The sequence below is a fragment of the Mirounga angustirostris genome, unplaced genomic scaffold (assembly GCF_029215605.1).
Source record: "Mirounga angustirostris isolate CCGP_5_RB_7025 unplaced genomic scaffold, mMirAng1.0.hap1 SCAF_6, whole genome shotgun sequence".
In the NCBI taxonomy this organism is placed as follows: Eukaryota; Metazoa; Chordata; class Mammalia; order Carnivora; family Phocidae; genus Mirounga; species Mirounga angustirostris.
In genome coordinates this window covers 134,672,173-134,699,370 of record NW_026991714.1, presented here as the reverse complement: position 1 = coordinate 134,699,370, position 27,198 = coordinate 134,672,173, and the positions used below count along the sequence as shown (strand labels likewise).

The 27,198-nt window shown below is 40.4% G+C and overlaps 1 long non-coding RNA gene across 3 annotated transcripts; it reads left to right on the top strand.

Moving 5' to 3' along the window:
- Positions 1-10,236: 10,236 nt before the first annotated feature.
- Positions 10,237-26,490, top strand: LOC135364798 (uncharacterized). 3 transcript variants are annotated; one of them, XR_010412569.1, is made up of 6 exons: positions 10,237-10,991; positions 15,485-16,147; positions 18,536-18,666; positions 19,305-19,388; positions 21,297-21,439; positions 26,063-26,490. It is a non-coding gene; the product is annotated as an uncharacterized LOC135364798 (long non-coding RNA). The 3 variants fall into 3 exon arrangements; XR_010412567.1 differs by having other exon boundaries at positions 26,060-26,490; XR_010412568.1 differs by having other exon boundaries at positions 17,700-18,666; positions 26,060-26,490.
- The last annotated feature ends 708 nt before the right edge of the window (positions 26,491-27,198 follow it).

Sequence of the window (27,198 nt, the reverse complement as noted above, 5' to 3'; positions counted from 1 at the left end):
TCCAGAACCAGGATTCAAGCTCAGGCACCTCTGTGGCCACACAATGCACTTGTCCACTCTGCTACACTCAAGTGATTCTAATGCTCTGCAAACACTGAGTTACAGAACAGGATTGTGGATTTAACAGGATTGTGGATTTAACAGCACTGACTTCTGATGTCAGTGGTCCAAGGCACAACGTGGGAAACACTGTAGTAAATATTTTAATGGTCCTCACTTTTACCACTAAACTTAGATCTCTAGCCCAGATAGTTCCACTGAACTCCGGATCCCTATACCTTACAACTATTATGCATATTCCAAAAGCACCTCCTCATGTCTCAGAACAAATTCACAAAACCCTCCTTTTGCTTCTCCTTGTCTCAGAAGAGTATTACCTTCTACATAACTAGGCAAGTCTGAAAACTCAGGAATCGCCCACAAATCTCCCTTTCCCTCCTCACTCGCCATCACCCTGCAATCAGTAAGTCATGCCCGGGACTCTCACCTACCAAATCTCTCAGGAAACCATATGCTTTCCCCTTTCCTGGCCACCCTCAGCCCCCAATCTGTTACTGACATCTATTTATTCCTCCAACCACTCCTCACGCTGCAATGAGTGTGAGGAAAACACAACCTAGGCTCAGTTTCTTGGCATTTGCTGTTAAATCCTTCTTGAGCCAAGCTGCCTGCCTCCTGGGCCTCAGCTCAGACCATTCCCTCCCTCCCTCCAGCTCCAGCCCCAAGACCCTGCCTTTAGTTCCTCCGGGCCCCACGTTCTTTTGGCTTCACATTGCATACACCACATGCTTGTCCTTCTGCCTGGAATGCCCCCCTCCACCTGGCTTAGAAATCTGCTTAATCTCCAAGTCTTAGTTGTCCCATCTGTTTGAAGGGAATTAAAATGCCATAGATCAGAGTTGTTAAAAATGTGAAATAAAATAAATACATAATGTTCCTGGCACAACATAGATATTCAATAATCTGTTTCCCTAAATATACCCTAGAATTTTAAATTTTTTCCAATAATCTTCATATAAAGATAAATTCACATGCACATGTTCTTTAATTGTGATTTATAAGACTTCAAGGTAGGAAAGAACCCTTAAAGATTTGTTTATTTCATTTTAGAAATTTATTAAATCATAACACATCTCGCAGTGGAACATCTGTGCTGCGGTTTTTAATTGCTGTAAGTTAATAATATCCCTGAGAATGTGGAGTCTTCGTTAAATGTAGGGGTTAGACAGCTATAATTTTCAAAATTACTGCTTTGTTCTACAACCCATTTAAAGGGAGAAAATAATTAATGAAATGTATACACTTTTAGAGGCAATGACACGAAAAAGGATTTCAAGTAAATGAGCAAGTAAAGAAAATAAATTAGCATCTAATTTGTAATTAGAGATTACAATGCTTAATAATTTGAAAATGAGTTGAACCTTTATGGTAATATATAAGGTGGTTAATGCGGTAACATTTCCATTGAGATTAAAATGACTTTAATAACAATGCTATCAAGTGGGGGGAGGGTTGAATGAGCAAAGTACAGAAAAATTTTAAGCTAGTGAAACTACTCTGTCTGATATTGAAATGATCCATACATGTTATTATACATTGGTCCAAACCTATAGAATATACAGCACCAAGAGTAAACTGTAAGGTAAACTGTGGATTTTGGGTGACTAGGATGTATCAGTGTAGGTTCATCGATTATCACAAATGTACCACTCTTGTGGGGGATGTTGATATTAAGCCATGCTTCAGTGGGAACAGAGGGTAAATGGGAAATCCCTGTACCTTTCATTCAATTTTGTAGTGAACCTAGAAAATGCTATGAAGAAAACTGAATTATTGAAATAACAAAGGTATAATTATATAAGGAACATCAATGACAAGATAGACTCATCTTGTTATGGCCAGAAAGGGGGCATTTAAAATATATACATGTGAAATGTGGCTATGCAGCGAGATGCTGTAGAAAACAAACAAAATCATACCCGAACAACAAATTTATTTATACTAAGTTAAAGTTATTAGAAATTTCCATTGAGATGGGCAAATATTTAGAAAAATAGAAATAATGAATATTTGATATTGGAATTAGAAATTTGGGGTGTGTCATGGCTATATTTGAAGAGCTACCTTCAAGAAATTGGATAACTCTTTGAACTCATCACTCAGCAGTATATCTAACTGCTTTGCAGTGCTCCTATAATTCTTAGTTGTGCTCAAGACTAGAAGTCCCAGCTAGTAAACATTCTAGGGTTTAAGGACAAACTTATGCTCAGATGAGGCATAAAAAAGTAAGTGAATATGAGCCATTTCACAGGTTGGCTCCACAAGATTGCGTTTATGCTGAAGGTCCAAGTGAATTACATCATCAGCCATCAGTACCTGAGTCAGGCAGTCGTAGAAGTGTTTGTTAACGACAAGAAGACAAATTCCACGGCAACTAAAACCAGTATTAGTGTTGATGAAAGTACCCTATAGATTAGGACTGAGTTCAACCATTATGGCTTACAAAGCTGGCTATGTGTTGACACCTCCACCTTGGAAGACAGAATGCCAATATATTCATCAGTTACACTTTCATTGCAAAGCCAAGCAAATATATGGTGATTTGAAGACACTGTTTTAATTACTGGAAAATTATCTGATTACTTCTATTCCTGCCTCAGGCATTGATCTTGCTGCCTGGGTAGGAAAGGCCTGGACTGGGACTTAAGTGTCTGCTCTGCAGACATGATTTACCCCAGTTGTGCATCCTGAGGGGAAGAATATAGGAGGCTCTATTTTGGATCTGCTTCCAGCTGTGCCCTCCAGTTTTGCTTTACCAACCATGAAGATTGTAGTTTCATTCTTATTTCACCTCTTCATTTTCCTTAAGTCATCCTTAGGGGAAACTCCAACATTTTGTGACTCTTTTACTGCATATTATATAAAAGCTCTATAAATGACAACAACAGAGGTGTGTCAAGGTGAATCAGACCTTATTTGTACTTCACATTTTGCTAGTTGTGCAAATTTGGGAGTTTACTTAACTTTCATAAGCCTCAGTTTCCACATCTGAAAACTGGACATAATATCTAACTCACAGGATTGTTGTGACAACAAATAAAATATCTAAGGGAAGAGGTTGTGCCAAGATTTAAACCCAAGAAGTCTCACTCAAGGGTCTCCACACTTTTTAATTTTTAAATTAACATACAATAAAATTTGTTTTTATTTTTGTGTACGGTTCTATGAATTATAGCACATGTATGGAGTCAGGTAATCACTAGCATAATAAGGATACATGATAATCCCATCATTGCAAACAGCTCCCTTGTGCTAGCCCTTGGGAATCATACCCTCTCTTTTCCCCTAATCTTCGGCAACCACAAATTGGTTCTCTATTACTATAGTTTTGTTTTTTTGAGACCTAAATGAAATCATGCAGTAAGTAATCACTTGGGATTGGCTTTCTTCACTCAGCAGAATGTCTTTGAGATTCATCCAAATTGTTGCATGTAACAGTAGTATGTTCCTTTTTATTGTTGAGAAGCATTCCTTTTTTTTGGTACATTTATTTTTTATTTTATTATTTTATTTTATTTTTTATTAACATATAATGTATTCTTTGTTTCAGGGGTACAGGTCTGTGATTCATCAGTCTTACACAATTCACAGTGCTCACCTTAGCACATACCCTCCCCAGTGTCCATCACCCAGCCACCCCATTCCTCCCACCCCTCTCCACTCCAGCAGTCCTCAGCTTGTTTCCTGAGATTAAGAGTCTCTTATGGTTTGTCTCCCTCTCTGGTTTCATCTTGTTTCATTTTTCCCCCCCTTCCCCTATGATCCTCTGTCTTGTTTCTCAAATTCCTCATATCAGTGAGATCATATGATACTTGTCTTTCTCTGATTGACTTATTTTGCTTAGCATAATACCCTATAGTTCCATTTACATCATTGCAAATGGCAAGATTTCATTTTTTGATGGCTGCATAATATTCCATTGTGTGTATATATATATATATATATATATATATATATATATATATATACCACATCTTCTTTATCCATTCATCTGTTGATGGACATCTAGGCTCTTTCCATAGTTTGGCTATTGTGGACATTGCTGCTGTAAACATTAGGGTGCATGTGCCCCTTTGGATCACTAATTTGTATCTTTGGGGTAAACACCCAGTAGTGCAATTGATGGGTTGTAGGGTAGCTCTATTTTCAACTTTTTGAGGAACCGCCATACTGTTTTCCAGAGTGGCTGCACCAGCTTGCATTCCCACCAACAGTGTAGGAGGGTTCCCCTTTCTCCGCATCCCCGTCAACATCTGTTGTTTCCTGACTTGTTAATTTTAGCCATTCTGACTGGTGTGAGGTGGTATTCTCATTGAAGTTTTGATTTGTATTTCCCTGAGAGAAACATTCCATTGAATACATGTACCACAGTTCGTTAGTTTAATGACCCATTGGTGAACTTTTGGGTTGTTTCCAGTTTTGAGCAATTCTGAATAGAGCTTCTTTAAACATTCACATGTAGGTTTTTGTGTGAGCATAGGTTTTTCATTTCTCCAGGGCAAATACCTAGGAGCAGGATTTCTGGGTTAGGTGGTATTTTTACATTTTTATATTTAACTTTGTATAACTTTATATGTTTAACTTTATAAGAAACTACCAAACCATCTTCCAGAGTAGATACTCTTTTGCAATCCCCACATCAATGTATGACAATTTTAATTGTTGCACAGGCTTGGTAGTAGTAGCACATCTTTGGTATTATAGTTTTAAGAAACAAAAAGTCAGGGTTCCACATGTCCATCCATGGATTATCTCAGTTCATGTTAGCAAGGACTCCTTTCTCTTGATTTTAATTCATCTAGTCCCATTTGCCTTCACAGCTCTACAATGTCTTTTAAAATATGATTTTTGTATAATGTGTCCTTTTTTTTTCTAGTTAAAACAGCAGAAGCAATAGTCTACCAGTACTTACTTCTTCCTTTCTGGAAGATAAACTTGGTGATGATATTATTTCATACTTCACCATTTCAGTTTGATTATACAAGCTATTCTTTCAAATCTGAAATGCTTGTGTAAATAGTATGCAATAACTTAGAAATAATATGTGATTTTAATACATAGACATACAAACACAGAATGGGGAGGCAATTGGGCAAATTGTGGTTAACAATAGTAAAGTTGTGTTCTCTTTAAATTTATGATTATGGATGTAAGTTTCATTGTATTCCATCATGATAAGAAATACCTGCCTTCTATCTGTTTTGAAGGGGGGAGGATTGCTACAAGTTTTATCCGTTTACAAATAAATATCTAGAAACAATTTAGCAATCAATGAGATAGGTGTATCACAAATACCAAGCAGTATCATTGGTACTGGTAAGAGGTTTATAAAGTTGAATGAACTTTTATAGCAGTTTTTGAATCAGGTAGATAAACTTTCCCCCTTCTTACATTTTTTGTTTTATTCTGAGTAAAATAGGAAACTGTCAAAGGCTTTTAAGCAAAAGGAATTTGCATGACATTTTTATGTGTTTAAAATACCATCGCTTGCTGTTTTACAGGATGTCTATAATGTTTTGATCAAATATCTCATTGAGTTGGAAGAATTTTGAGCATGTGCTCCCCAAATATTCATATTTGTTTATAAACTGTATTGCTACCCTTCAGCAGTTAAACATTGGTAAAGGTAGATTGCTAGGTTTTGGATATAAAAATTAAGGATGTACAACAAGTGATTTTGCTTCTTCTCTTTGCACTGTGTTATTGTCTGGTGTTGTTGGGTATATAAACCCCAACTCGAGTATGAATTTTGTAGAGAAGACATAGAGAAGGAGCATCAGAGAAGCAGGGACAATATTGTGGAAGCTGCTGGGGTAGACATAATGAGATGTGGAAAGAATTGATATATATTTTTCTTTTTTTTTTTTTAAAGATTTTATTTATTTATTTGAGAGAGAGAATGAGAGAGAGAGAGCATGAGAGGGGTGAGGGTCAGAGGGAGAAGCAGACTCCCTGCCGAGCAGGGAGCCCGATGCGGGACTCGATCCCGGGACTCCAGGATCATGACCTGAGCCGAAGGCAGTCGCTTAACCAACTGAGCCACCCAGGTGCCCTGATATATATTTTTCATGTTTAGAGTCTTCAGATTTCTTGTAGGAACCATCCATCTATATCCACTGCTTGGGTCCTGACATTAGCTGCCCCCTCCTCTTTCCATGGGATGGCGCAACCTTGTAGCACCATATCCATGAAATCTGTTCAACAATCTTAAGGGCACACTGCACTGGAAACTACTTAATTAGATTAGTCCACTTCTCTACCTGATTAGGCTATTTATTTGACAGTTTTGTTAAAAAGGATGGGTTTGGGGAATTAGTGGTGCTTTTAAACTTCTGCCTGATGACAGAGGCCAATAGGGAGCAAAGCTCCATGGGTTAAAAGGTAATTATCATAAAACAAACAAACAAAACCAACAATCAACCAATCCTGGAACCTATTTCACCTAGATCTTTCTGATTAAACCCTTCCTCAAATGGAAAATTAAATTGGAGCTTTAAGAAAAATGATCAGGTCATATGATACATATCTTTCTCTGATTGACTTATTTCACTCAGCATAATACCCTCCAGTTCCATCCACGTCATTGCAAATGGCAAGATTTCATTCCTTTTGATGGCTGCATAATATTCCATTGTGTGTGTGTGTGTGTGTGTGTGTGTGTATATATATATATATATATATATATATATACCACATCTTCTTTATCCATTCATCTGTCAATGGACATCTTGGCTCTTTCCACAGTTTGGCTATTGTGGACATTGCTGCTATAAACAGCAGGGTGGAGGTGCCCCTTCTGATTCCTACATTGGTATCTTTGGGGTAAATACCCAGTAGCGCAATTGCTGGATCGTGTGGTAGCTCTATTTTAAACTTTTTGAGGAACCTCCATACTGTTTTCCAGAGTGGTTGCACCAGCTTGCATTCCCACCAACAGTGTAGGAGGGGTCCCCTTTCTCCACATCCCTGCCAACATCTGTTGTTTCCTGACTTGTTAATTTTAGCCATTCTGATTGGTGTGGGGTGATATCTCAATGAGGTTTTTATGTGGATTTCCCTGATGCCAAGCGATGCTGAGCACTTTTTCATGTGTCTGTTGGCCATTTAGATGTCTTCTTTGGAAAAATGTCTGTTCATGTCTTCTGCCCATTTCTTGATTGGATCATTTGTTCTTATGACCTCACTGATATGAGGAATTCTTAATCTCAGGAAACAAACTGAGGGTTGCTGGATTGGTGGGGGGTGGGAGGGATGGAGTGGCTGGGTGGTAGACATTGGGGAGGGTATGTGCTATGGTGAGTGCTGTGAATTGTGCAAGACTGTTGAATCACAGATCTGTACCTCTGAAACAAATAATACATTATATGTTAAAAAAAAAAAAAAGAAGAAGATAGCAGGAGGGGAAGAATGAAGGGAGGAATCGGAGGGGGAGACGAACCATGAGAGACTATGGACTCTGAAAAACAAACTGAGGGTTCTAGAGGGGAGGGGGGTGGGGGGATGGGCTAACCTGGTGATGGGTATTAAAGAGGGCAGGTATTGAATGGAGAACTGGTTGTTATACGCAAACAATGAATCGTGGAACACTGCCTCAAAAACTAATGATGTAATGTATGGTGATTAACATAACATAATAAAAAATAATTTATTGAGGTAAAAAAAAGAAAAATGATCAGGTGTCTGTGAATTCCTCTTGGATGAATCTCAAAGGGGATAACAGGGGTAAGTTCAGGAAGAAAGGAGATGTAACCTTTATGGGGAGAAAAATCAGTCATATTATCACCAAGTTTCTGCAGGAAATTCTTCATGCAGGATTTAAGGCAGTAAAAATCCTAAGTCCAAATGGAAGTATATTAAGGCAAAATCAATATTGGCTCATAACCTACAAATATCCTGATGTCTTTTCTGCTACCCCTTTTCAATTTGCTTTTCCCCCTCCTATAATGGGATAGGGATCTATTTGGATTCTGACTTTTTAATCTGTTTTTCCTCTCCTGGAGGAACTCTGGCATACTTATCCAGGTTGGCAAGGAGGTTAACAGGGCGTGAAGAAGAGGCATTAAGCAAATGATCCAGCAAAGCTCTGAAAACTTTCTGAGGGGAGGGGAATGGCTGGCCTGGATTTCACAAAGAGCAGTTTGTAATCTGGGTGAGGTAGAATCTTCACTCTGGTCTCCCTATCTAGAGGTCCCAGACTGCCAGATGTTGTTATGTTTATGGAAGGGTACAGAGCTGGGTTCCAAGGACAAACCGCTAGTCAGGGCCACAAAAGGGTGTTTCTGGAAGGACATTCCAGGCTCCTTTAATGTCAGACATCACTCTCTTAAATATCAACACACTCAACTTTAATGATTGAGAAAGCTTCTCTCCTTCTATTCCTACTTATCATGGAGTGGTTTAAGACTATGACTCAAGAGAACTTTGTTATAATTCTGCCTTGGGAAGTTTGTGGTTTTCTTGTGGTTTCTTGAATCTCGTTGAAAACACCCATAAAGAACTATTCCTCTGTTGTCTTCAAGGTGACCGATGATAGACACAGGGGTCAAATTTCAATGATGTTACCATGGAAATACCATGGAAATACCATGGAAATAGCAATAGGAAATGTGCAAACAGACACATACACACACGCATATCCTGGAATTAGTACTTTTGTTTGGATAAACATTAACGGTCCTGGTATTCATTTATTTAGTCATGGATACCTACTGTGTAATTCCTATGTACAAACAAGCAGTGTTACAAAGTCTGTGAGGACTTAGAAATTTGAAGACATTTAAGCCCTACCTTTATTTATTTATTTATTTTAAATTTTTATTGTTATGTTAATCACCATACATTACATCATTAGTTTTTGATGTAGTGTTCCATGATTCATTGTTTGTGCATAACACCCAGTGCTCCATGCAGAACGTGCCCTCTTTAATACCCATCACCAGGCTAACCCATCCTCCTACCCCCCTCCCCTCTAGAACCCTCAGTTTGTTTTTCAGAGTCCATCGTCTCTCATGGTTCATCTCCCCCTCCGATTTCCCCCCCTTCATTCTTCCCCTCCTGCTATCTTCTTCTTTTTTTTCTTAACATATAATGTATTATTTGTTTCAGAGGTACAGATCTGTGATTCAACAGTCTTGCACAATTCACAGCACTCACCATAGCACATACCCTCCCCAGCGTCTATCACCCAGCCACCCCATCCCTCCCACCCCCCCCACTCCAGCAACCCTCAGTTTGTTTCCTGAGATTAAGAATTCCTCATATCAGTGAGGTCATATGATACATGTCTTTCTCTGATTGACTTATTTCGCTCAGCATAACACCCTCCCATTCCAACCATGTTGTTGCAAATGGCAAGATCTCATTCCTTTTGATGGCTGCATAATATTCCACTGTATATATATACACCACATCTTCTTTATCCATTCATCTGTCCATGGACATCTTGGCTCTTTCCACAGTTTGGCTATTGTGGACATTGCTGCTATAAACATCAGGGCACACGTACCCCTTCGGATCCCTACATTTGTATCTTTGGGGTAAATACCCAGTAGTGCAATTGCTGGATCATATGATATAAGCCCTACTTTTAAAAAAGATGGGCTTTTTAAGAAAAACTTACTAATGTAAAACACATTTAAAAATTCATCCACCATAGATTTTCATCTGAATTATTTACATAGCAGCTGAGGTGTTGGGTTGATACCATGATCATACAAATCAGCATTTTAGGTCCTGGAGGAGACTTTGCCACCTAACACCTTCATTTTTTTTTTTTAAAGATTTTATTTATTTATTTGAGAGAGAGAGAATGAGAGACAGAGAACATGAGAGGGAGGAGGGTCAGAGGGAGAAGCAGACTCCCCACCGAGCAGGGAGCTCGATGAGGGACTCGATCCCGGGACTCCAGGATCATGACCTGAGCCGAAGGCAGTCGCCCAACCAACTGAGCCACCCAGGCGCCCCCTAACACCTTCATTTTAAAGCGTAGTTAGCTGAGGTAGTTTGAGCAAGCATCCTCTGCAAACTAGTGGTAAAATATCCAGTTGTGGAGTTGAAGTTGCCCAGACCAGGAGATACAGTCTGTGCTCTGGGTCAGATCAAGGCCCCCACCCACAGAGAGCAGGGAGCCTCCACCCACGAGGTAGTGCAAGCTTTGAGATGCTAGGGGCCGCAGGGCTCCCGGAACCGGGAGGCGGACGCATTTGCGGGTTGGTGGTGTCCCGGCGGCTGCGGTGGCTGTGTTTCTGCACTGCCTGCTCTCAGCCCACAGCCGAGCCGCGGGGAGAGAGGGGCGCGGAGCCAGAGGCCCCGCGACTCCCAGCCCCGCGCTTGGGGTCCGCAGGCGCCTGGTTCTGCGCGCCCCGCCACCTGCCCCGCGCCGCCTCCGCGGTCCAACTTGGACGGAGTTGGGGTCCTGCGCGCCTGCCCCCCACAGCCGGCCAGCGGAAAGCCCCGCGCAGCCGCCGCCGCTCCGGGCCCCTCTCCGCGGCTCTCCGGGCCCCTCTCTGCTGCTCTGCGCTCCCGCTGCGGGAAAAGTGAGCGCGGGCGGCGGCTCCTCCCGGGGCTGAGCGCGCTCCTCGCCGGCGCGGGGCTCTGGGTCCTCGGCACCCGGGTGCGGTGGCGGCTCCTGCGGGGTCCCGCGGTCCCAGGGCCCCGCCCCGGGGACGCCCGCACCTAAAGCGGCGAGGCCCGGCTGCTGCCACTCCTTTGCCTCTCTCTGCGCGCTCCTTCTACTGAGGAGGGTATGGCGGGGACGCGAACTGCGGATGTCGGAGAGTGCAGGGCTCAAGATCGGAACTCAGGCAAAGCCGCCCGCTTGGAGCTGGAGGAGTTAAGGCCAATCAGCAGCGCATTTACTCTTGACAGGCGACTCCACACGCATCTAAGCTTTGTATTGTTCTGGCCACAACAGGAGCCCGAGGAGAGAAGAGGTGATGGGGTTGGAGGCAAACTTGAAGGGGGCGGGAATTAGAGCGGGCTGGGTGTTCGTCCAGAGAATGAGTAGATTGGGCTTCTGGATTCAGGAAGTGCTGCAAACTGGAGCCTTTGCCTATTTTCTGCGAGACCTACCTCCGTCTCACCCAATCCCCATCTACTTTTCTAAACCCTAACCCTGAAAACACTTCAGAGTGAGCTGACAGCGTCTGTCCCCCTGCTCACAGGGCTGGGTGTCGCTGAAGACCAGGCAAAGAATTGAGAACAACAGAGTTCAGGACAGCGGAGATGAAAGAGTTAAATGTCAGCAGGCTGACTTGCCTTCCGGGGAATTTGCCTTCCATCGCTAGACTTCCTGACGGGCTTAAGTTAGACCGGAAAGGTTTGTGTTCCTAGGGTAGTTTAGATGGGAAGTCTCTTCTTCATCTCTTCTTCCTCTGGGGGGGAGGAGAGGTCAATGGACTATCCGTCCTTAGAAAATTCCCAGTTTCTGGGCACTCACCACCTGCATTACAGAGAGAGAATTCTGCAGCTCTTCTGCTAGCATGGGGGAGTGTGGTCAGACCCAGAGCTTTTCAGCCTGTAGATGAGCCACTGTTCTTTGGTGTTACAAGCCCAAGGAAGATAGGATGTCCTAATGACAAAAGCCCCCGGTTTTCCCCTCTGTCTGGCCTCCTCTAGTGAATAGCATGAATAAAGATGGTCCTCCTTCAGCTTTATGGAGGGAAGAGAGGGATCCCTGGATTACAGGAGGCCCAAACTGGGGAGAGTGGGTATGCTTGGGCTTGTGCTAGACACAGAGCAGGTGGAAGCCAGCCCTTTTGGCCTCTGCAGGTGAGGTTTTGGGTTTCTAAGGAAATTATGCATCTTTAAAATCTGAAATAACAATTTAAGCTGATTATGGAAACTTAACTTCCAGAAAGTTAAATTGGATGCAACAGCTAAAGACCATTTAAAAATGTTCCCCAGGCATTGAGAACATTAACAACAAGTTAAAGTACCTTTCCTGGTGTTTTCAGTTGTTTGCAGTTGCGAGAAATATCCCCAGAGAGGTGTCACTTTTAGTTGTTGGCTCATTGTCAGTTGGTATTGAAATTTGTGAACATTTAAAAATAACAGTTTACTTTTTCTGAATCCCTTTGGTGTTCAGGGATAGATTGCACTAAGACAAATCATGATAATAGCTGTTCCTAAACCATCAGTTTATTTTGCCTGTTTTGAACTTCCAGTAAATAATGTACTATTTTCGATCTGGCCTCTTTTGCTCAGCATTATGTTTGTGAGATTCATCTGCAGGTATCCTTTTAGCAAGCAAATACTTGTTTACTAGAGAGTAACAAGGTCTTATGAATATCTTAGTTTGGTTTTAACTTTTTGGTGTCCTCTAACTAATAAAATATCAAATCTATTTTCTCAAACTCCCACTGTGTACTCAGGCTCTGTGCTGGGCCCTGGAGAGACATAGATGATAATGTTAGGAAAGCTATTCTCCAGGTATTTCTCAGTCTAATACGAGAGTCCTATTAACCAAAGACCATTACACTGTGATAAATATTGCAGAACGTATGTGCGAGAGTGATAGAACACAGGGCAGGTTGAGGCTCACATGCTCCAGGCATTGTCACAGAAGAGGTAAGTATCTACTAGTTTTTGAAAGATGAGTAAACGGCTCACCAAGTAGAAAGTTGGGATGGAAACTTGGAGGTTGTTATAGGAAAACCTATATTTAGGTTGGTTCTGCCAACCAGCCTTGAGATGTGGTCTCTCTCTCAATTCAAATTCTTTCTCTGTCATAGTGAGATGTGCCGTACTCCCCGCCCTCCTGGGGCTCCGGGGGAGATCTGAAGGGAGGTTATGACACGCTTCTCATGCTGGCAGTTCTGTACAGGGGTGGTCTCCATCATTAACTATGAGTGGATTCATCAATACGTATTTAACACAACCCATGTGCCAGGAACTGCTCTGCCAAGGGCACCAAGATCTGGCTCTCCTACTATGGGTACGTTTCTATCTTATGCTTTTTTCAAGATGCCTAGCCTGAGAGCCTGGTAGTTTGTGTGAGGGATAGATGCAAGAGTGAGGGAACCACTGAGGAAGGGAGTTGAATGTAGGACTCATATATCTCTGAAAATGTTAATTTGCAGATGCGTGATGGACAGCGATGAAACAAATACAGATAAAAACTCAAATAGCAAAGGCAGGGTGGTTTGGAGGAAAGAGTATGGGCTTTGTAGCCAAATAGTGAGGGGGCTCACTCCAGACTTCAGTTCAAGTTCAACAGCCATTGAATACATTCATATTTGGGGGCAAGTGATTGAATCCCTCTGAGTTTCAGAATTCACATTGTGAAATGCAGATTTGTAATTATTAATTGAACCATGTTTGAAAATCACTTGACATGGTCTTTTACTAGCTTGCTTAACAAATAGATACTGAGCATGTCCTCTGTGCTACGTGCTGTGGTATTGTGAATAACCAAGGACAAGGCTACTGTTTTCATGGAGTATTTTTGGCAGAGACAGAAAATATAAGTTAAAGGTCAACTTGGGGCTCCTTAATTATATAGGTTAATATGTGGACAGTAAAGAAAGATGTTAAGCAGATGAAATGGGGTGATGCTGGTTGATGAGGAGAAATAAAAAGCACGCCATGGAATTTCTTGCAGAGTCAGTGTTCCATGTGTCATAGTATATGTAGACTGCTCTGTATAGCAGTGGGAGTATCAAATCCCTGATGACATTTTTGGGGATGACGTTTAAATTCTCACTCTAGCTATTTTAATGCTTAGATACAGAATGTTGTAGCCCTTGAAAATACACACAACTGAGAATGTTCTCTGTAGCTCATGATTGGAAATGTGGACTTGCCCTGGCTTACCGCAGAATATTACCTTTGGCACTCTCATCAGGAAAGGAACTAGTCATCCCATGGGAAGGCGTCTTCTATCATGTGGTGCCTTTCAGAAAATAACTGGCTTTGTAAGGGAGATGTCCTGTGTCAGGAAATAATGCAAACTGAGTTGTTTCCCTGATGAGTTTGTCCAACAAAGGTCCAAGTGAAGAAAAGTTGTCTGTTTTCTGAGGGTAGAATTGTGTCTCATAAACTTGCTTGGGTTTTTAAAGAAATTGAGGTATAATTGACATATTAGTTTCAGGGGTACAACATAATGATTCAATATTTGTATGCATTGTGAAATGATCATCACAACAAATATAGTTAACATCTGCCATCATACATAGTTACAACATTTTTTTTCTTGTGATGAGAAATGTTAAGATCCATTCTCTTAGCAACTTCCATATATGCAATACAATATTATTAACTATAGTCACCATGCAGTACATTACATCCTCATGACATTTATTTTATAACTGGAAATTTATACCTTTTGACCCCCTTTGCCCATTTTGGCCACTCTGTATCTGGCAACCACCAATACGTCCTGTGTAACTATGAACATTTTTTCTTTCTTTCTTTTTTTTTTTTGAGTCCACATATAAATGAAATCATATGATACTTGCCTTTCTCTGTCTGACTTGTTTTGCTTAGCATAATGCCCTCAAGGTCTATCTATGTTGCAGCAAATGGCAAGATTTCATTCTTTTTTATGGCTGAATAATATTCATATCTATATCTATATATAGATATAGATATACACCGTACTTTTCTCTATCCATTCAGCCATTAGTGAACAGTTGGTTTGTTTCCATGCCTTGGCTCTTGTAAATAATGCTGCAATGAACATGGGGGTACATATATCTTTTCGAGTCAGCATTTTTGTTTTCTATGGATAAATACCCTTAAGTACTAAGTAATATTATTTTTGCTGCATTATAATGCAAACTGGCTTTATTTTCAGTTTTGCCTCTGCATGGTTAAATTCTTCATTCTTATTAATTGGAGTGGGGGATGGAAGGAAACCGTCCATGAATTTCCTGGGAAATATTTACAGATGTAATGGAATTATCCCTTATTTGAGCTTAAGACTAGAGACATTTGTTTAGGTCCATAGATGGTTTTAATGTCTTTTTGCCTTGAATGGGTTTGGAGCTTTGACCACCATCTTGCAATGGTGAAGGCTCAAACCTAAGAATGAAGAGCCAATACTCTGAGGATGACAGAGCAGAGAACACAAAGAACGGAGGTTTTTGAAGATGACACTGGGTTGCTCCACTGAATCTCCTGTCTTCATACTCCCTGTTGATGTAAACACAAATGTCTTTATTATTAAAGCCCTTGTTCGTGAGCTTTTTAAATATTAACTGCCTAATAAATACATTCTAATTGACACATGTTTTGTTCCTGATATATGTCTTCATCTTATTTTCTCTCTCCAGTGTTGGCTCTTGAGATTATAAGTAGCTCAAGAGAAGTAAAGACCTATCTTTGAGTGTTTGGGACAGCATCTGAGCATGTTGATAACTTTTTATAGATTGCAAAACTAATGTGTTGGCCTATTTTGAATTACTTTTTCTTTCTCCTGGTGTAGTCATGCAGGACAGTGGCTTCTATGGAAATATCTCCATGTTCCTCAGTGGTATCTGAGGTGAGCTTATATTTATTCAACAAAATAGGCACATACTGTTGTGCACAGTAATAAATTAGGACTGTTATTCATCGTATAAAAGTAATTACTCTTGGGTTCAACTGTGAGCTACCGTGAGCTTCCTGGGAGCATTTCAAATAGGATTATAGTAGCAAACATGAAGTAACTCAGAACCTTTGAGCCCTTGAATTGATAGAGGTCTGCCCTTTTTGCTCTTTGCTGCTGATGTCTGTTCCCATACAGCTAGCCAAGAGGGATCCCAGGAGCTGGATTTCAGTTTTCCTGAAGTGGGGATAAGGGAATGACTATGAGAAATCAAAGAGCCCATACAGTGATGGGAAATTAAGGATTCTGAGAATGAAGAACTGAAATGTGCTGTGTGGTGAGGGCATGATACTTGGAATGCTTTGAATTTATGACTGCTAGTGCCAAGTGGCTAGTGTTCTCCTTTCTACCCTCTAATAAATTTAACCTGTGCTCAGATTCCCAAAGCCCAACCTGTCACAGTATAGCCCTTTCCTGTTTTGTGCTTTTCCCCAGGGTGTTGTCATCTGGGAGTTTAAGAAACTTGGAAAATGGAAAATGGGAAATGCAGATAGGCTACAGGTAAATTTTATCTACTATTCTGCTAATCTGCACTGCATATCTATTCATTCACCTACCCACATATCTTCCCAACCCACTCAACACTCCTAGACTGCTTACCTTGCCGAACCTGTTGTCTCACCATACTTACCCATTTACCTGTCTATCTTTTCAAAACATGAAGATCACCTATCAATGAAATTCTCTATTTTATAGCTTTTCTTAATGTTACCTTAAATTTGAGTTGAGAGACTTTAGCTCAAGGTAATGGATTATTTGTTTTGTTGTTGTTATGGGTTCTATTTAGGAAGCAGTCCTCACTGTGATACTGATGAGAAGGACATGCAGATGTGATTTTTGTCAGATCCTTAATAGGTGATGATGATGATGATGATATTGGAATTGATTATGAAGAGATTGAAGAAATTATCTCTGAGGTTGTCGAAGATTTTAAAATGAGTTCCATATAGGGTAGCCTGGGTGGCTCAGTCAGTTAGGCGTCATCTGCCTTTGGCTCAGGTCATGATCCCAGGGTCCTGGGATTGAGTCCCTCATTGGGCTCTTCACTCAGCCGGGGGTCTGCATCTCCCTCTCCCTCTGTGATCTCTCTCGCTTTCGCTCTCTCTCAAATAAATAAATAAAATCTTAAAGAAAATGAGCTCCATACAGAATGATTCATTTATTTATTTCTTTTGAATTTATGCATTTTCCCTCCATGGCTAATATATTCCTTGTCTCTCTTACTCATCAAGTGTTTACTCTGTGTTAATATGTATTGAGCCCAATGCTAGGCGATATAACGGAAGGCATGTTTGGGTTTCAAAGAAGTAAAGGTCCAATCCCTGAAGAGAGAAGCTCGATTTTTGCCTCAACAAAAGAAAGACATCTCTAAAATATTGCACTGGGTTGAAAAATGTAACCCCTAAAATTCATATTTGCCTGGAACTTGTGAATGGCACATTACTTAGAAATAGAGTCTTTGCAGACATAACGAAGTTAAGATGAAGTCATACCAGGTTAGAGGGTAATTTAGACAGACACAGAGGGAAGAAGGCCATGTGACAACAGAAGCAGAGATTGGAGTGGTCTGGCAGCAAGCCAAGGAATGTCAAAGATTGCTAGCAACCAGTAGAATCTAGGAAGAGGCAAGGAAGAATTCTTCCCTGGATCCTTCAGAGGGAGCGTGACCCTGCTGTCAACTCAGTCTCCAACTTCTGGCCTCCAACCTGTGAGAGAATAAGTTTCTGCTGTTTTAAGCCACCCAGTTTGTGGTAATTAGTTATGGCTGCTCTAAGAAAGCAATACAAATACTTTGCATTTTAATAGGACATTTAATTTAGGAATATAGAACATTAGGAAAAAAGAGAAAAAAATCACCCAAGCTTCTATGTGTGAATCTAGTCTCTTTCAGTCCTTCCCTAGTGTAAATCATTTTTACTGGTTGTGATCATAATATAATATTTTTTGTTTGTTTCTGGTGGGCCATTTTCATTACTTTCTGATCATTCAGCATTAAATCTTTTTTGGCAAAAATCTTTGGGGGACCCTCTAACCACTGTCACATCTGCAAAAGCCAGGGCCTCACTTTCCCAGCATCCCCTGAAGCTCACGGATGGTCACCCACACCCCACCTCAGACCTGAACTGAAAGTGGCTGATGGGAAGATGCAGAGACGGAGCACCGGATGGCTGTGCCCAGGTGGGGAGGCAGCGGAGCCCATGACTCTAGGTTCTGGTGCTGAGGCTGCCAGCCCTGCAGGCATGGGTGTTTGGACCTGGGCAGCAACATCCACTGTATCTTCCCAGGATTAGCGTATCACATTCCTGGCCAGGTGGCCCCCACCCTACTTTTTTGGGTCCCAGGGAATTACCTAAGTGTATACTTTTTGGGCTGAAACTAACGAGAGTGGATCTCTAGTGCTTATAAGGAAAATTCTGGCTGATTACAGCATTGTGCTTTTTAAATCTAACATTGTACTGTAAGCAAATTCTGTAATGTTACATATCTCTGACCTGTTAGAAAAGTGGGTCATTTCAAAACAAACCTGCAGTGGATATATTTGTGTGTATAACTTCTTTTTCCCTTGCATAATTTTTTGATGAATATTCCGAGAACCGTGTCCACTGGGTCAAAGAGTGTGAACTCTGTATATCACTGTGCTTTCCTAAAAAGTGGTAACAATTTGTATTGCTGTCAGCAGTATATGTGTAAGTAAGTGCTAATTTTATTGCATCTTTATTTATATGGGAGGTATTATCAATGACAAATATTTCTACTATCCTCTTGGGTGAAAAACAGCACCTTAATGTTTTAAAGTTCATTTCTGTGATTACTAGGGAGAATAACATTGTTCCCTTATTTTGTTTACTAGTTGGGATTTCCACTGATTTTTTTCTGTTCACCATGCAGGAATGTAAAGTAGACATATATAAACATGGGATGAGCTTCTCAGGAGGGTTACAAGTCCAAAATTGCTGCACCTATTTGAGCAGACTGGGCAACTAGATGAAGTCCTGATGTCAGGGCGGGGGATTCAAGAGGTATAGTAAAGTCTTTCAATCCTGAGATTTTTTTTTTATTGTTCTTGGGAGAAAGGAAATGCAGAAGAAAGCACGCTGTGCCTGTAAGCGCTAAGCTTCAAGTGGCAGAATCAGCAGGATTCTTTCTTATAGGTTTTGCTTTGATGTTCTTTTTTTTTTTTTTCCTTATATATTTTCTTTTCGTGTCCTAGCAAACTAAATCCTGGTAACATTTCTCTGAGGGTCACTTTCTGAGGAGAACCTTTTAAGAGCCAACAAATTTTAGCCTGACATTTTTCTTCCTTCTCAAGGGTCTTGCGATCCTGCCTGTGGATCCTCATGGCTGATTTCTTGCCAGTGGGTGGCAGCCTGGTGCTTTCAAGAGAGGCAGTTGCAAATGTGTGTGGAGGGCAGGGTGGGGGCGGAGAGAGTATGGTGTGTAAGAGATAACTGGGATTCTGGGGCAGATAAAAAAGGCCGTTGAATCACCTTGATAGCAACATCAATTTGGCAGTTTGCTGAACAAAGTTAAATGATGACTGATTTATAAAAACACATGCTGCATAAACCTTAGGATTACTCCTGGGACATTTTGGGGGGCACCCTACGGAAGAAAAAGTTTGTTATGTATGTATTTTTTTCTGCTTCCAAACTCTCAGGAAGAGATTTGGTTTCATCAGAAAGTGCGGGCACCTGATACTCCCCTGCTACATCACCAGGAGTTCATCATCCTGAGTCAGAGGGTAAGGTAACCTCAAACCCCTCGTGCTAACAATAAGGTTTGCATAAAGCTTGTGACCATTTCACCCGTGTTCTAAATAGTGGGCCTGGGTGGAAAGGGAGGGTTTCTTCTCGATTCCCAAAGGAAAGGAAGTTTTGATCGTTCTATTAAAAGGTTTGGGTGATTCAAGGAAGCGGAGTCCCCAGGGCTATAAAGGTCCATACACTGGTTAGTGAAGTTGACAAGTTTGTCTTTGCTCTGCTCGAAGCCATTCTAGAGGGAGGTAAAGAGCCTCAGAACATGGAAAGGGTGGCAAATGATGAGGATATAAGCTGAGGTTCTTGATCCCAATTTATCACTGGTCATTTAAGGGACTGGATGCATTCCTGCTTGTCTCTCAGGGCACCAGGTTTCCAACTACAAAATGAGAGGGTTAGACTGGACAGTCTCCAGGGCCAATCCCTGCTCCAAAATTCTGGGAGGCTTATGGGGCACCTAAGTGGCTCAGTCAGTTAAGCGTCCGGCTCTTGATCTCAGCTCAGGTCTTGATCTCAGGGTCATGAGTTCAAGCCCAATTTGGAGCCTACTTAAAATAAAATAAAATTCTGGGAGGTTTCCATCTTTCCTGTCTTTAGCTTCTCCAGGCAATCCAACCCCCATTATCTTTAAAGATTAATCTTTCCTTAAATAGGTTCAGGGTACATAATGTGTTGTATATCTTCTTTACCTGTCTCTTACTGGGAACATCAGCATATCCCTTACTTCTATCTTTTCCATGAGTATTTTGCTGCACAGGAGGGTTCCCCAGGTGAGAAAGTCAGTGACCTCAGAAAGTATCTTCATTGATTTTTTGTGCTTCTTTTAACTGGCTGAGAGAGCCCTCTGGATTGCCTGTTCAGGTTGCTAAAAAACAATTCATTCATTCAAAAAGTATTTAGTGAGTACCTACTGAGTTCTAGGTACTCGCCACGTGCAGTAATGCTTCCCAAGGACCATCTGAGAATTTACCTTTCTCTTGCCTAAATATGAGTCTGTCTACATGGGTGGAAGACCTTCAGTTTTTCAGGACTTCTCTAGAGGCCAGAGTTGCAAGTAGGGAATAGACTGTCCCTCCACAGACCTTTCCCCACAGGTGCCCATCTTTGTTAAGCAGGATGTTAAATCAGAAGGCACCGTGCTCTGAAGGTGAGTGCAGCTGAATCCTGAGCGAAGGGAGCCTCTTTGTAATCTCCTTAGAAAGCTGCTTACAGAGATATGGAGAGGTACATGGGGGAGCATTCGGACACTGTGTGGCAAAGAGACACATGCTCAGATCTGTACTTTAGTAACTTTTAGGACTTTTTTTGTGTAATATTTCGAAGCATCATTGAGGATTTTCTTCCTAGCCACAGAAGTGCTTTTGCCTGGGCCTGTTTCCAGGTGGGCATGAGGCACGGAGGGTGAACGTTGTGTAGCTTCAGAGGAGGGAACACATTAGCTTTCAACAGAAATAGATCCTACTAAGTTTTCCTTCACGTGACCCTGCAGTCTTGAGGAAGGAATAACAATAACAACAACACAATAACAATGGATGGCCAGTTTGTTTAGGGGATATTTTTGTTCTGGAGAATGGAACAGAAGATCCTATAATAATGATGCGTTACAGTCATCAATTTCTCACACACCCATGAACTCAAACCTATCATTTGTAGTGAGCTTTACATGCAGAATGTCATTTGGTCTCCAGAGGAACCCAGTCAGATATATTCTATATATCCTCATTTTGTAGGTGTGGAAACTCAGGCGCAGGGAGGTCAGTTAAGTAACTTTCTCTGGGTCACTCAGTTAGTAGGTTAAAATTGTTGTCTTACTTGAGTCTGTGCTCCTTACCACCCCAATACTGCTTCTCTGACTAAGAGGGAGTTGTAATTTGAATGTTCTTATTTTAAAGGTGAGAAGACAGAAAGTCAGAGAGGTCAAGCACCTCAGCTAGAGCTCTTCAGGGATACACTAAAGCTTTGAATCTGAGTGTCTCATTCCTGATTGAAGCCTACCTTTGCTACAGAGATGGACCTTGAGTTCATTCTTCAGGCTGTAAGTGAACTTGATACTGTGAGGTTGGTGATTCTCAGGGTAAGGACCCAGAATTACAAATAAACAATGGTCATGCCACAATTTTCCTCAGAGGCAGGATTTTATTCTCCTAAGAGATGAAGAAGGGGTTGGAGGCATTTTCTACTTCTCTCTACTCCTCTGTTTGTGTCTCTAGGGACTGGTGTCTGCCCTTTGTACTACATAGACCACTGGTACCTAAAAACTCTTGAATTTATCCTGGCAGATTGTCCAGAATGTGTCCCTCCTGGCATCCCAGCCCTGGGAAGAAATGACCTGGCTTTGGGAAGATCTATTTTCTAAGCATGCCTCACTGGAATGACAGTCACTGGGTGGGCAGCCATCCTGGTCATTTGTGCCGTGTTGCATTTGTGCATTTGGTCAACAAGTGCCTTGTTGTGGGATCTGCTCCAGTCCTCTCCCTAGCACCTCAGTGTGGATAGGACTTTGGCACGGGGTGTACAAATGATGTCTCCCGTCAATCAACAGTCAGTCAGAGGTTTACAGAGCAATTATCATAAGCTTCTTCCTGTGACAGCTCCTGTGGTGGTTACAAAGTAGGTGTTCCTATACTCAGAGGTTTATGATTTAATTGAAGAGATGATTAAACTGATCAACTAATAAGAAACAATCAAACCAGAGGTTAGAGATTGGTAGTGGGATGACTGAATCTGACCAGGAGATAACCATCCACCCCTGAAATACACCTACATAAAGCTTTAAAAATATCTTGAAATGAGTTGGCAATATTTTTTTTTAAAGATTTATTTATTTATTTGAGACAGAATGAGAGACAGAGAGCATGAGAGGGAGGAGGGCCAGAGGGAGAAGCAGACTCCCTGCCGAGCAGGGAGCCCGATGTGGGACTCGATCCCGGGACTCCAGGATCATGACCTGAGCCGAAGGCAGTCGCTTAACCAACTGAGCCACCCAGGTGCCCTCTCTCTCTCTTTTTTACAATAGAACCTAGGAATGTAAAATTTTTTATGTGAGCTATTCTGACATTAAAATATTGCCAACTCGGGGCGCCTGGGTGGCTCAGTTGGTTAAGTGACTGCCTTCGGCTCATGATCCTGGAGTCCCAGGATCGAGTCCCGCATCGGGCTCCCTGCTCAGCGGGGAGTCTGCTTCTCCCTCTGACCCTCCTCCCTCTCATGCTCTCTGTCTCTCATTCTCTCTCTCTCAAATAAGTAAATAAAATCTTTAAAAAAAAAAAGAGAGAGAGAGAGAGAGACTTGGCCGTGTTGAGCTTACGTACCACACAAATAAGTGACAGGGCTGAGTAGCAACTCCCCTTGAAACAAGACTTGTGCTATTCCATTCTCCATTCTGCTTATAGGCTTCAATTCTGGCCCTCTTGATTCATTAAGATTATCTGCCTGAATGTTGTAAAGCCTTCTAATTCTCAGCCATGCACAGGCATCAATTAATAGCAAAGCTCAGTGATAAATGTCTTAGGAAGTTGAGGAGGGAAAGTAAGTCATTGAGGGCTGGAGTAGTCAAGGAAAGCTTCATGAAGGAAGGGGTAACTAAGCTGAACTATAAAAAAGTCAGGATTGAGGTAAAAAGGGATGCAGTGTTGGAATGTGCTGTATGTAGGGTGCATAAAAAGCAGAACAAAAGGTAATAGAAAGTTTAAATTCTGAATGATTAAGGGCTTCAATGTGAAAAGCAAAATTTTTAAACATTTAGAAGAAAATCTAGAAATTATTCATTTTATTAGAACTGGGAAGAATTTATCTTAATGATCTAAAAAGCCCAAACCATAAAGGAAAATATTAAGAAATTTGACTTCACTAAATTAAAAAAAAACTATGCGCTGTGAATTGTGCAAGACTGTTGAATCTCAGATCTGTACCTCTGAAACAAATAATGCAATATATGTTAAGGAAAAAAAAAAGAAGAAGAAGAAGGTAGCAGGAGGGGAAGAATGAAGCAGGGGAAATCGGAGGGGTGGACGAACCATGAGAGACGATGGACTCTGAAAAACAAACTGAGGGTTCTAGAGGGGAGGGGGGTGGGAGGATGGGTTAGCCTGGTGATGGGTATTGAGGAGGGCACATTCTGCATGGAGCACTGGGTGTTATGCACAAACAATGAATCATGGAACACTTCATCTAGAACTAATGATGTAATGTATGGGGATTAACATAAGAATAAAATTAAAAAAATAAAAATAAAAATTCAGAAAATAAAGTCAAAAGGTGAAGACAAGGAGAGTATTTGTAATGAATAAAATAGAGGATAAATATTAGAGTTTATTAAATAAAAACTCTCACAAATCAACAAGAAAAAGACAACTTCATGGAAATATGTATAATATATATAAACTTTTCATTGTCAGAAAGGAAATACAATGGCCAATAAATAATGAAAAGATGCTGAGCCTCAAGAATTTTATTTGGGAAATGCAAAGTAAAACAATCATAAATATATTGGCACAAATTTTAAAATATGACAATTCTAAGGGGTTAGTAAGGATGTTGAAAATTGGTACTTTTCACATACTACTTATGGGAAAGGGACTTGGTACAAAACCTGAGGAGAATATATCTTGTATTAAGTTCTTGTTAAAATGTCTAACAACAGCATGAAGGACTAGGGAGGGAATGAAAGGATATTGTTCTAAGGTTCTTATATCATACATGAAGGGCTATAGTATTTGAAGACAACAGTCATATGTTAAAGATGCATATTTTCACCAAGACCCACCACTGACAAAATGAAACAAGGATGTATAATTAAGGAGCCAAAGTGGAGCAAGAATGGAATATAATAACATTCTATTAATCCAAAAGAAGGCATGAAAAAAGAGACAAAGAAAAGATTTAATGTATAGAAAATAAAGAGCAAAGATAGTAGGTTTACACATAACAATGTTGATAACTAAATGATCTAAATACACAATTAAAAGTGGAGATTGTAAAACTGGCTTTAAAACAAAGATCTAGTTATATTGAATTTACAAGAAACACTTAAATAAGAGAGGTTTAATGAAAAGGACTGAAAATATATTAAAAAATATCTAATACAATGAGTAATCTTGAGAGAGCTAGAATAACTGTGTAATATCAGAAAAAAATCATCTTCACACCAAGGAAGATTTCCAGGGACAAAGGGGAAAATTTCATAAAGACAAAGGGTTAATTTATGAACAAAACATAACAAAGCTAAATGTGTATGCCTAATAACATAGATTGAAAATGCATAAGGCAAAGTTTGGCATTAATTAAAGGAGGAATAGATAAAACTATAATTATGATTGGAGATTTCAAAATATTAATCTAAAATTTGATTTAATAATTGCTACAGGAAAACAGTAATAATATAAAAGACTGAACAGCACTATTAACCAACCCAAACTAATTGATGTTTATAGTGCACAGCAAAGAGCAAAAAACAATCTTTTCTTTTTCTTTTTTTGGGGGGGTCTGTCATTTTTTAAAAAATTTTTTTATTGTTATGTTAATCACCATACAATACATCATTAGTTTTTGATGTAGTGTTCCATGATTCATTGTTTGTGCATAACACCCAGTGCTCCATGCAGAACATGCCCTCTTTAATACCCATCACCAGGCTAACCCATCCTCCCACCCCCTTCCCCTCTAGAACCCTCAGTTTGTTTTTCAGAGTCCATCGTCTCTCAAAAAACAATCTTTTCAAGTGCACATGGAACACTTAAGATGACCACATGCTGAACCATAAAATAATTTTCAGTAAATAATAAAGATTGAAATCATACGGAGAATGTTCTGTGACCACAACAAAAGTAAATTAGAAACCAATAACAGGAAGATATCTTGGAAATCCCTGAAACTTTGAATTAAGTAACACACTTCTGAATTATTAATGGGTCTAGGAAAAAATTGCCAGGGAAAATAGTTTTAGCTGAATGAAAATGAAACAAAACTTCAGAATCTGTGGGATGCAGCCAAAACAGTGATTGTGGGGAATATATATATATATATGTTTATATATGCACAGATTGGAAATTTATAAGAATTCGATTGCAATTTTAACTCACAGGCCCAGGGGATGAGATTACAGGACAATTACAGTGTATGCCTTGAAACTTCGTATGTTTTTCACATCTCCAGAAAGACTTTGCATTATCTTAATATTCAGAGAGAAATGGTATTATTTAAAAACTAAAATTCATAAATAGTTTGTACCTTTCCCAGTCTCAAACAGCTGGCTAGGGAATGGATCATTTCAGATTTGAACTCAGCTGTGTCTCAGAAAATCCATATCTTTATCACTATGCTGTGCTAGTTCCTTGTAATAATCTCTGGGGAAACACCTGTCCTTAGTTAAGCACACCCATAGTACAAAAGTTCTTTTCATCTTCAATCACTCAAATGTATTTCTTGTCCACTCATGAGGAGGGCAAGTGAAAGGAGCCTGAAAATAACACTCTCCTGCCCTAGAACTAACATTCGTGTTCCACATCTTTTGGGTATTTGTGAACATTTTAGTACTTTTGGATGTGTGAGCTGCAAGTGATATTTATCAATAAAATGCATTCAACTTAATACACCTTCATTAAAAGAGTTCAGAGTGTGGATATATTCTCTACATGAACTCCACTGAATCTTTCAGCAGAGACCAAGTTGCTGTGATGCAAGAGACCAAGAGGAAAGAGCCACCAAGTCCATTTGAGGTCCTTGGAGCTGTCCTGATCACCCCCCCCCCCCCCCACCACAAGCCCGATCCTATGACCTGGATATACAACTATTTCTTGGATTTAGTAATAAACCCTGGTATCATTTCCTATTTGCTTAAGTTAGTTTTGTTACTTACAGATCAAAAGAACCTAATACCCATAATCAAGCTCACCCATATTGGGGGTTGGAATACAGATTGGTTGAACTCCAGGAAGGGCAACTGTTTATATTTACTACCAAATGGTGTAGGTGATTGCTGCCCAATAAGAAATTATGATCTGTAGATGTTTGTTTTGAAGAATAAAAGAAACATTTCTGTAACTTTTCCCTTGTTCATGTTTGATAGATTTAAATGCTTTTTCTTTTTTTTTTCTAGATCACATTTATCTTATTTTTAATGAAAAAGACACATTTTATTTATTTAGGAATTTTCCTTCCCTCCTCCACTTCCCAATTACACATTTGCTGGTTCAAAACTCATTCTGGAGTTTTCTTGATGGGATTTCCAGATTTCAGAGATTTTCTAATAAGATCGAAGTACAGATAAGAGACAAGAAGGGGAATGTGCTGGTTCCTCACTGTTCCTTCACAAGGAATGGAGCTGGCTCTCAACCCAATTAGTTTTACAGTGTTGGGGGATTCTACAGAAGTTACGGACAGCAGTGGGGTTTTCTGCATTCCGGAAGATCATGTTACTCTTGGAATTCAAACCACGGATCCCAGTTCCTCTGAGAACATCTGGTATTCATTGCTAGCACTGTCAGGTGTTTATTTCAGCTCTTACTCTGTTGTGAAAGCATCTGCTAGTTCCCTTTCTGAAGCCGCTTATTCTGAAATGACATGCTGGAAGCATAGGCCAAATAGTGTGGGTTTGCTGAAAGCTACAAGTTAATTTGATGGTTTTTCTGCTCTTGAATCAACTTTCTGATGCCTTTACCTTGTCACGGTCTGAAGCATATCAATTCATTACATTTGGGAAAAATGCATATTAATGTGTTCAGTGAGTAACTTGGGAAGAAATGTGTTTATCTTATTTCACCAAAAGCTGATGGGCATGCATTTTCCTAATCTGAA